Here is an 11,874-nt window from a genome sequence, read left to right as displayed (position 1 = left end):
GGTTATATGGACAAAAAAGGGGTCATATGCTGAACCTGACAAGCTCAAAGGAGGACTGCATGGTGGCCTTACAAACTCAGAGACCTAAGGTAATCACACAGGATGGTCTGAGAGTAAAACTTTCTAACTAGCCATGGATGGTTAGCTCAATCAGTTAAGAGCATCATCCCAAAACGACAAGGTGGCAGGTTCGATCTCCAGTCAGGGCACACACCACACATGGGGAGTAACCAAGGAATGCACGACTGAGTGGAACAACAAATGAATGCTTCCCTTCCTCTCTCCCCCCTCTCCTCTCCTCTCTCTGTCTTTCTAAAAATCAATAAAAATTAATCCCTGGCTGGCTAGCTCTGTTGGTTGGAGCAGAGCACGGAGGTCTCCGGTTCGATTTCCCAGTCAGGACACCTACAGAAGCAGCTCCATATTCCTGTCTCTCTCTCTCTCCCTGCCTCTTTCAACAACAACAACAATTTTATAACTAAAAGCAGTTCATGGTGGGTAGTCTTGTTCTAGGGAGGTATTTTTCTCTAACAAAGGTTCATGCTTACCTTTATCAAGCCTGTCTGTTTTCTTCTGCATCTACAATAATGTACCTGATAATCTTTTCCTGCCCCCACCCCCTGCTTAGGGCAGGCATCCCAGCAGAGCTGAAACTAACAAACCCCCTCATTGTTACTATTATGGTAATTATCGTAAGTATGCCTGCCTATGTAAAAGAAGTTTCAGTATAAACATTTTTACTTTTTAACCAATCCCAAAAATTTTCCTGCTTTGCTTTCTCCCACCTCTCTATTCTATCACCAATCAATTTCATATAACTCCTTTACATCTTCCCTTTGAGTCTATGTATAAAATACGTGGTAAACTGCAGTTTTCTGGAGCATTTTCTCAATTCATTGAGACTTTGCTTCCCAGCAATTGTCAACAGTTTAGCTCAAATAAACTCATAAAAAATTCTTACTGGTTTGGATATTTCTTACGTTGACAGTTACATGGGCCAATGAATTCACTTTGGTGTGTAAGTCAATTTCAGCTGGGTTTCTGTCACTTTGAGTTAAGCAGGTGGTTCCCACTTAAGCTCAAATAATTTAGGAGGCATCACTGTGTAGTAGAAACAAACCTGAGTTTGAATTTAAGAAGAAAGTAGATGAGGAGATTATTATCATCCTATGCCTGAGCAATCACAGAGCCCAGATTAAGTAATTCCCCATCTCCTCGGTATGAGTCCAGTCTTCTTCCCTTGTGATAATAAAGTACTCAAAAGGACTTAAGTATGAACTTGTATTAAAACTAAGGGTTCAGATTCATGCACTGCTGGTGGGAATGCAGATTGGTGCAGCCACTATGGAAAGCAGTATAGAATTACCTCAAAAATTAAAAATGGAACTTCTATAATAACCAGTGATTCCACTTCTGGGAATACATCTGAAGAAACTCAAAACACTAATTCAAATGAATATATGCACCCCTCGCTTCATTACAATGTTTTTTTATAGTAGTCAAGATTTGGTGGCAGCACAAGTGTCCATCAGTAGAGTGGATAAGGTGGGGTATATATACACAATGGAATCTTAGTACCCTTTGCAACAGCATGGACCTAGAGAGTATTACACTAAGTGAAATAAGCCAGTCAGAAAAAAAACAAGTACCATATGATTTCACTCATATGTGGAATCTAATTAGCAAAATAAACTAACAAAACAGAAACAGGGCCTGACCTGTGGTGGCGCAGTGGATAAAGCGTCGACCTGGAAATGCTGAGGTCGCCAGTTCGAAACCCTGGGCTTGCCTGGTCAAGGCACATATGAGAGTTGATGCTTCCAGCTCCTCCCCCCCTTCTCTCTCTCTGTCTCTCTCTCCTCTTTAAAATGAATAAATAAAATAAAAAACAGAAACAGATTCATAGATACAGAGAACAGACTGACAGCTATCAGAGGGGAGAGGAGTTTGGGAGCACATAAAAAAAGTGAAGGGATTAAGAAAAAAAAAAATCATAGACATAGACAACAGTCTGGTGATTACCAGAGGGAAAGAGAGATGGGGGAGGTAGAAATGGGTATATGGGGATAAATGGTGATGGAAGCAGACTTCACCTGGGGTGATGAATACATAATACAATATACAGATGATATATTATAGAATTGTATATCTGAAACCTATATAATTTTATTAACTGTCACCCCAATAAATTCAATAAATAATAAGAACACTGAGATGGTTCAGGACCTTGAGTATTATTCATGATACCCCTAGCTTAAATTTTGACAGCATAAACAAGTAAATGTGCATAAATATATGTAACAAACATATGTATCTTATACTTGATAGATATAATTTGTATATTAATGTGTGTGTGTATAATTACTAATATGAAAGCAATGGTCCTGTTGGTATTAGTAAGGAGTATTATTCCACTGACAGGCAAAACCTACAAAAGAAAATACAAGTTTATCAATTGATAAAAGTAGGGAGTAGTTATTTCTTTGTTAAGGATTATAAAAGATGCCTACAAAAAATTACATGGCAGAAAAGCCCTCATCTGAGACCAGGGGAAACAGTTTTCAGAAGGAGAAGATCATGGGCCAGGAAAATACCTCAAAAGATGTCAAATAACATACACAGTGTGGACTGCACCACATATATCACATGATACAATATGAAAATTACAATTTAAAAGGGAAAATTAAAACAAAAATGATCATCAAATCCAAACCATGATATCAAAGGAATGTTTAAGCTATAAATAGGTGAATAAAAAAAGGTGTTCTTATAAATGCTCCAAGAAGGAGAAATGACTGTCTATATATAAGAGTGAACCATGAGTAACTTGTACAATGAAAAACTTGCTATCTTCTATCTCAAGGTTTAGGAAAATTCCCACAAGTAAAAACAAAATTCCAGTCTGCAGGGAAGAGCTGGAGTAGATTGCATCTATCCTCATGTGGATGGGTCAGAAGCCATGCTCAAAGGATAAGCCATATTTCCCTTTCTCTGCACACATGGCCTCCAGTTAGACTCTCTTGGACTCCTTATCCCATAACCTATTCACTGAATCCTTTTGACTTTACCTCCAAAATCTCTGTAAACTCCAGCTCACTCTCACCCTTTCAGGTGGATACCAGTGCCCCTCATGTAGATTATTGATTGGTCTCCTGGCTTTCACCCTGGTCCTCTTATAGTCCTTTCTATAGACCACAGAGTGAGCCTTTAAAAATACAAGTCAGATCACATCACTCCTCATCTTAAAAGCTCTCCATTTCTCCCAGTAAAGGCCAAAGTTTTACAATGGCCTACAAGGCCCTTTGGTATCTACCCCATAACACATTCCATCCCTCACCTGCCTGACTTCATCTACCCCTAACCCTTCCCTATCACTCGGCCAACCTCACAGGCCTCCTTGCGCATCCTTGAACTTCTTGCTGTACTTTGAAAATGCCAGGCACATGACCTCTTCACTTACCTTTTCCCTTCTTGGAGCATTCTTCTCCTGGATACCTACAGGCTGGATCCCTCACCTCCTATAAGGTTTTGCTCAAATGACACTTTTCCATGAAGCCTTCTCTGACCACACTATATAAAGTCACAAACTGCCTCCCCACCCTACTACCACTCCCTGTCCCCAATGCACTGTGCTCAGTTACAGAATAAACTTTTATTGAGTACTCTGAATTTGAATTGTGTCCAAGAATGGGAGAAAACATAGACTCAGTTCCTATTGCCATTCATAGCCAGTTGAAAGGAGCAGCCTGCTCCTTAAAGCTAGGGCAAGTGTGTCTCTTCCATTATCTTCTCCATATTTTGTACATAATGAAATCTCAATAATTACTGAAAGTATGAATAAATTAGTAAGTTTTTTCTTTAGTCAACTTAATATGTACTTGAAAGATATGGTTCTTTTTTTGGACTTTTAGAATACATCTTAATATTTATTTAATAAAGTACATGCTTCATTTCATAAAATAAACACAGGCAAGGGCTTGATTATAAGACACTTGGTACATTTATTTTGTTGTTTTGGAATTCTATTCTGTGAATTTCAGAACATGCGATTTTTCTCATACCAAAATATTTTTGATGAAGTATCAGGGCACTGAAAACGGCCTACTGTGTGAGAGAGAATAATAAAATATGTACATTGTTAGAATTAGAGCTTGGGCTCAGATCAATAAACTGAGATTCAAGAAAGGAAAACAAAGTGGGTCCCATATGGACAAATATGGAGCAAACTGAAAATTGGAACTGCTGGTCTGGCTGAGCATGAGTAATAAATGGTTTGGAAGTCCACAGAGGCCCCCCCTGCAAGAATAGACCACAGCATGTCTGGCTGGGATGCAGGGACTTTACTTCAAGGTCCAATACACATGTGTTTATTACTCTTCATTTGGCATTCACTAAGGATGAACCCAGTGGGGATATTAAGTATATTCTTCAAGTTCCAAGTTTCAAAATCAATGTAGAATAATCAAAGGGGTTTCAGAGGAAAACAAGAATGATAGAATTTTTGAAAAATAACTCTTATGAAGAAATACAAATAAGATGGCCTATGTTTGGTTTGTAAGGAATAGATTAAGGGAAGCCAGGAGTCTTTAAATGTATAAAGTTATGTTATAGAGAAGACAAAAATGATTTATTCTCTGCATACACAACAGTTTAAAATAACATAGTTTCATGAGCACTGATAAATCTATAAAATGAAGGACAACCATTGGCCTGGTTTGCTCCACCTTGGTCAGAAACTGGTCTCTACTGAGCAATTGCTCAAAAGCCCTGCTTTTGCTCGGCTAGCATAAATGAAACTACCCCAGAACATCAGAAGGAAAAATTTTCCCACTCTTTCACACAGAAGGTATCAAAATAAAAATACTTTATTCTCAAGTGGGCTGGCACCAGCAATGCCCATACCCAAATGCCCTAGGCAGCAGCAGCAGAGGGGGTGGCAGGCCTACAGACAGACCACACCTAGGGAACACAAAGGCCACACCCAGTGGACTCCAGTGGCCAAATCCTTCTTATACACAGACAAAATGGGAAGGCAGAGAAATGCAACACAAATGAATCAAGAGAAATCCCTAGAAAAGGACCTGAATGAGTCAGATATAACCAAATTACTAGATGCAGAGTTTAAAATAACAATTGTTAGGATGCTCGAAGATCTTAGAACAACAATAGATGGTCATTACACACACCTAAATAGATAGTAAATATAAAAAAGGACATTGAAATAATAAAAAAGAATCAGTCAGAAATGACAAATACAATATCAGAAATGAAGACCACAATGGAAGGAATTAAAAGCAGGATGGATGAAGCTGAGGATTGAATCAGCGAGTTAGAGGACAAGATAAATGAAGGCATGGAAGCAGAGCAGAAAAAAGAAAAGAGACTCAAAAAGTCTGAGAAAACTCTAAGAGAGCTCTGTGACAACATGAAGAGAAATAACATCCGCATCATAGGGGTTCCTGAAGAAGAAGAGAAAGAACAGGGATAGAGACTTTATTCAGCCATATCATAGTTGAAAACTTCCCTAAATTAAGGCAGGAAAACATCTCACAAGTTCAAGAGGCACAGAGAACTCCATTAAAGAGAAACCCAAAGAAATCTACACCAAGACACATTGTAAGGTCGGTGGATAATGGGGGATGGTCACTTGGGGAACTCAGACCCGCGAATTTTGGCTAGGACTGCCCACAACCAAGCACACCAAAGGAGGCTTCACAGGAACCATTTGGAAAAAACCGACTGTCTGCCAGCCAGTGGGATTTCACCACGTCATGTTAGCTCAACTTCCCTAGAGGGACCCCTTTAAATATCTCCCACACGGTTTAATCCGTGCAACTTCCCTGGCCTCCATCTTACCTCAGGGCTAGGGAACCTTGCTGGACGGGATGCACACTCTGTACTGAATAAAGCCTTTTTGTTATTCCACACTTGGTGGCTCTGAGCCCTCTTCCTTCCTTCTCAGTGGGGAAAAATACCTTACACACATCATAATTAAAATACCAAAGCTAAGTGATAAAGAGAAAATATTAAAAGCTGCTAGAAAAAAAAAGGCTATCATCTACAAAGGAGCCCCCATAAAGATGACATCTGACTTCTCAACAGAAACACTTGAGGCCAGAGGGAAATGGCAAGAAATATTCAAAGTAATGCAGAACAAGAGCCTACAACCAAGACTACTTTATCCAGCAAGGTTATCATTTAAAATTGAAGAAGAAATAAAAAGCTTTCCAGACCAAAAAAACCTCAAGGAATTCACTACAACCAAACCAATGCAGCAAGAAATGCTAAGGGGCCTGTTGTAAACAGATCAAAGGGGAAAAAGAATATAGCAAAAAGGAATACAGCTTTAAAGAATAAAATGGCAATAAATAACTACATATCAATAATAACCTTAAATGTAAATGGATTAAATCAGGGGTCCCCAAACTACAGCCCGCGAGCCACACGCGGCCCCCACTGAGGCCATTTATCTGGCCCCCGCCGCAATTCCGGACGGGGCATCTTTTTCATTGGTGGTCAGTGAGAGGAGCACATTGACCATCTCATTAACTAAAAGCAGGCCCATAGTTCCCATTGAAATACTGGTCAGTTTGTTGATTTAAATTTACTTTTCTTTATTTTAAATACTGTATTTGTTCCCATTTTGTTTTTTTACTTTAAAATAAGATATGTGTCGTGAGCATAGGGATTTGTTCATAGTTTTTTTTATAGTCCGGCCCTCCAACAGTCTGAGGGACAGTGAACTGGCCCCCTGTGTAAAAGTTTGGGGACCCCTGGATTAAATGATCCGATCAAAAGACATAGGGTAGCTGTGTGGATAAGAAAACAGGACTCATACATATGCTGTCTACAAGAGACACACCTTGAAATAAAAGATGCACATAGACTGAAGGTAAAAGGATGGAATAAAATTTTCATGCAAATGGAAATGAAAAAAATAGCTGGGGTAGCAATACTTATATCAGACAAAAATGGACTTTAAAACAAAGACTATATAGTAAGAGATAAAAAGGTCACTATATAATGATAAAGGAAGCAATCCAATAGGAAGATATAACCATCATAAATATCTACACACCTAATATAGAAGCACCTAAATATATAAAGCAGACTTTGATGGATATAAAGGGCGAGATCAATAGCAATACTATAATAGTAGGAGATTTCAATACCCCACTAACATCACTAGATAGATCCTCAAGAAAGAAAATTAACAAAGAAACAGCAGACTTAAAAGACACACTAGATCAACTCGATTTAATAAATATCTTTAGAACCTTTCACCCTAAAGCAATAGAATATACGTTCTTTTCAAGTGCTCATGGTATATTCTCTAGGATAGACCACATGTTAGGACACAAAAGCAGTCTCAACAAATTTAAGAAGATTGAAATCATATCAAGCATTTTCTCTGATCACAATGGCATGAAACTAGAAATCAACCACAACAGAAAACCTGAAAAATACTCAAACACTTGGAAACTAAATAGCATGTTATTTAAATAACAAATGGGTTAACAATGAGATCAAAGAAGAAATTTAAAAAAATCTAGAAATGAATGATAATGAGCATATATCAACTCAAAATTTATGGGACACAGCAAAAGCAGTCCTGAGAGGGAAGTTCATAGCATTACAGGCATACCTTAAGAAGCTAGAAAAAAAAAAGACAGGATAAACAAATGGGACTATATCAAACTAAAAAGCTTTTGCACAGCTAAAGAAAATAAGAACAGAATAAAAAGACAAACTACACAATGGGAGAATATATTTGACAATACGTCTAATAAGGGATTAATAATTAAAATTTATAAAGAACTTGTAAAACTCAACACAAGGAAGACAAACAATCCAATCAAAAAATGGGTGAAAGAAATGAATAGACATTTCTCCAAAGAGGACGTACAGATGGCCAATAGGCATATGAAAAAATGATCAACATCACTAATCATTAGAGAAATGCAAATTAAAACCACAATGAGATATCACCTCACACCAATCAGAATGGCGCTCATCAACAAAACAACATAGAATAAGTGCTGGCGAGGATGTGGAGAAAAGGGAAGGGAACCCTCCTGCACTGCTGGTGGGAATGCAGACTGGTGCAGCCACTGTGGAAAACAGTATGGAGATTCCTCAAGAAATTAAAAATTGAACTGCCTTTTGACCCCGCTACACCACTTTTAGGAATATACCCCAAGAACACCATAGCACTGTTTGAAAAGAAGAAATGCACCCCCCCCCATGTTTATGGCAGCATTGTTCACAATAGCGAAGATCTGGAAACAGCCCAAGTGTCCGTCAGTGGACAAGTGGATTAAAAAGCTTTGGTACATATATACTATGGAATACTACTCAGCCATAAGAAATGATGACATCGGATCTTTTACAACAACATGGATGGACCTTGATAACATTATACTGAGTGAAATAAGTAAATCAGAAAAAACTAAGAACTATATGATTATTCCATACATAGGTGGGACATAAAAATGAGACTCAAAGACATGGACAAGAGTGTGGTGGTTATGGAGGTGGGGGGAAGGGAGGAAGGGGAGGGGCACAAAGAAAACCCGTTAGAAGGTGACGGAAGACAATTGGACTTTGGGTGATGGGAATGCAGCATAATCAAATGTCAAAATAACCTGGAGATGTTTTCTCTGGACATATGTACCCTGATTTGTCAATGTCACCCCATTAAAATTAATAATAAAAAATTATTTAAAAAATAAAATAAAATACTTTATTCTTGAAATAAAAAAACCAATATGATGGAAGTGTATGCTATTACCACTAATGTCAGTTCCCTATTGTGTGTATGGATTGGTGAGGTCTTAGGATACTGGAGAGAATGAGGATGTCTGTCTTTTGTGAACTTTATTTGCTTATGACTCCCAAATATACACGTGAAAACTTTATTATTTATACTAAGAAGCAAAGAAAAGGGTCTTTAGTATATCGCTCTCTTCTGGACATTCAACAGGCCCCATTCACCTCAAGGACAAAGCCAAAGGCACTCTACAGAAGGCTGACTGGCTTTTCTCCAGCTCAGGCCAGCTCTCCAGGCCCTGCCCTCTGCCCTCACACTGCCTGCATCTGTCTGTCCTATACTACCATTCTGTCTTGACACCTCATACTTAGTGTTGGAGCACATTCCTTGCTTCTTCATATCACTGCTTCATGAGGAGTCTCTTCTGGCTCTCCTCTCAGATTTTGTCCCAGTGCTTTTTTGATCTGTCTTGATTTCGTGCTCTGCCTCCTGAGAGCCACCCTCACCCTCCTCCATGCCAACTCAGGCTCCTAAATCCCAAACCTGGTCAGAATTCCTGAACCCCCAGTCAGGAAGAATAAAGTTTGACCATTCTATCTAAGATCAATTTGAATATAAATGAATCCTAAGTATGTTGAAGGGTTATCTTGGGTGAAATATACAGATTTTTTGGTCAAGTCTGAGAATCTCTCAACATGCAGCTCAGTATGACTGTGAGGAAAGTAGATGGAGACTCTTTCACTCCAGTCAGGAAAAAGCACTCTCTGAGTTCCTATGAGACATGGCCACAAACAGGGATCAGACAGGTGACCAGAAAGAGGTGGGACTCTCAGCCCACTGGAGAGCACACCCATCTGTACTCATTTCCTGGGCTGCCATGACAAAGGACCCAGGACCGGGTGGGTGGCTTAACAACAGAAACTTCTTTCCTCATTATTCTGGAGCTTAGAAGTTCAAGATCAGGAAGTTAACTTTTTGGGTTTCTCCTGACACCTCTGTCTTAGCTGTGTAGATAGCTGTTTCTTTGCTATGTCCCTCACATAGTCTTACCTCTGTGTCTGCCCATGTCTGAACCTCCTCATTTTATAAGGAGCCCAGTCATATTGGATTAATACTCACCCTGAGTTCATTTTAATTTAATTAAAGGACATTATCGCTGAATATAGTCATATTTTGAGGTTCTGATGCTTAAGACTTGAACACATATATTTGGGGTGGTACACAATTTAGCCCATGATGGCATCTGGAGGATGAGCCGTGACTTACCTTCTGCCAGCATGTGCCCTGATAACACAAACTTAACACCGACAGAACATTTTATTTCTCAGAAGAAAACGGAGATTTTGAATTTCCCATGAAATCTTCAGTTTTTAAACATGGACAACAATTTTTATTTCATGTGGGCTGCAAGTGCCCCTGGGAAACCAGTTTGTGACCTCTTCAGTTGGCCATATGGCTTCCTGTGAAACCCCACAGCCGCGGTTGACCACGTGAGATTCTTGAGGTTAGGTGGCCTAAGCAACCACTACCAAAGGCAGACCAGCCAGCCTCCTGGGCCCTTCTCCCAGCAACACAATGATCTTGGCCTTGCAACGGTGACAAGTATTGAGGAAAAGAGTGGAAAGAGAGTATGTTTCTCCCCAAAGCCCAGGTTCCGGGGCTCAGCATACTGCCCAAGGCTCCCAATCTGACTTTGCTTGGCCTTTGAGGCACAGGGTAGGGTACCAGGTGACAAGTAGATCAAAGGAAAAGGGGAGAGTAAATAAACAACTATATGGAAGTCAGTATTTTACCGCTTTCACCAGAAACTCTACCATAGCACCAGGGCAGCAGGGCTAAATTATGATCCACATCTGTATTACTGTCCTTTGGAATAGAAAGATGAAATAAGGAGGGGCGTGTGTGTGTGTGTGTGTGTGTGTGTGTGTGTGTGTGTGTGTGATGGGCACAGGAATATACAGAAGAGTGGACTGTTCATATGGCCACTCAGGAAGCCCAAATCTGAGCAATCCTCAAGAAAACACTTAGACTCAATGTGACCTGACTTTGTACCAAAGACAACCCTATAAACAAGCACAGAAAAGAAATGAGTGTATTTCAGAAAAGATTTGTGACCCTCCCAGAAGAATAATCACTCTTCTCTATTAAGAGTTAACATTCCTAACACAAAATTAATGAGTAACCAGCAAGGATATTAATCTGAAATGAAAAGAAATCAGGATGAATAAGCAGGAGGCTGAGGGCTGTCACCCCCTGCCCCATATAAAACCATGATCCCTTGCCCAGTTTCCAAATAAGAGCAAGTTTTGTGAACTTGGCACCTAATAACTGAATGAGAGGCTGGGTCTCTGAAAGGAAGGACTCCGCAATATTATGACAAGTGTACCACGTAGTGATTCCTACAGTTATTCCCCAAAGATATATGTGACTATTTGCCACAAATATACCTAAGAAAGGGAAATACTCTAACATTTGTGAGGTCTGTTCAACATGGCCCTCCTGTTAAAGTGAGGACATACAGATTCCAAGTGATACATGGAGGTAGCCTGGCCCAAGTCTGGCTCTCAGTGGGCTCACAGAATCCATGGACACATCCAGTGGTCATTTCCACCATTCCAAAATGTATAATTGAAGGCACATACATTAATTCTTTGATCTGTGGGAAAAGCCAAGTGGAAACTTCCGAAACTGCACTCCTCTCAAACCCAGTTCAAAATAATAAATCAAAAGCAATATAGCTTCCTGGGAGAATGACAGATTAAAACATCCTAATGCAAGGTTGAGGAACCTAACCTCAATTTAGTCTGGCCCCTGCACAAACCAGACAGATCCTAAAGGATGACAGTAAGTGACTGCCACTCAACCAGAACCAAATGCAGCTGCTCTGCCAGATGTGGTGTCTTTGTTAGAGCAGATGCACATGGCCATGGGTAAGTGGAATGTGGCCACTGCTCTGGCTCATGCATTACTTTCCGTCCTATCAAAAAAGAGAATCAGAAATAGATAACAGTATATATTTATATTCTGGTTTGGGGACTATATCAATTCTCCTACCTTCTGTCATATATTATCATAATATAGTCCAAAAAATTACTGGCCTACTT

This window comes from Saccopteryx bilineata, chromosome 12 (assembly GCF_036850765.1).
Source record: "Saccopteryx bilineata isolate mSacBil1 chromosome 12, mSacBil1_pri_phased_curated, whole genome shotgun sequence".
NCBI lineage: Eukaryota > Metazoa > Chordata > Mammalia > Chiroptera > Emballonuridae > Saccopteryx > Saccopteryx bilineata.
This window is presented reverse-complemented; position numbering follows the sequence as displayed.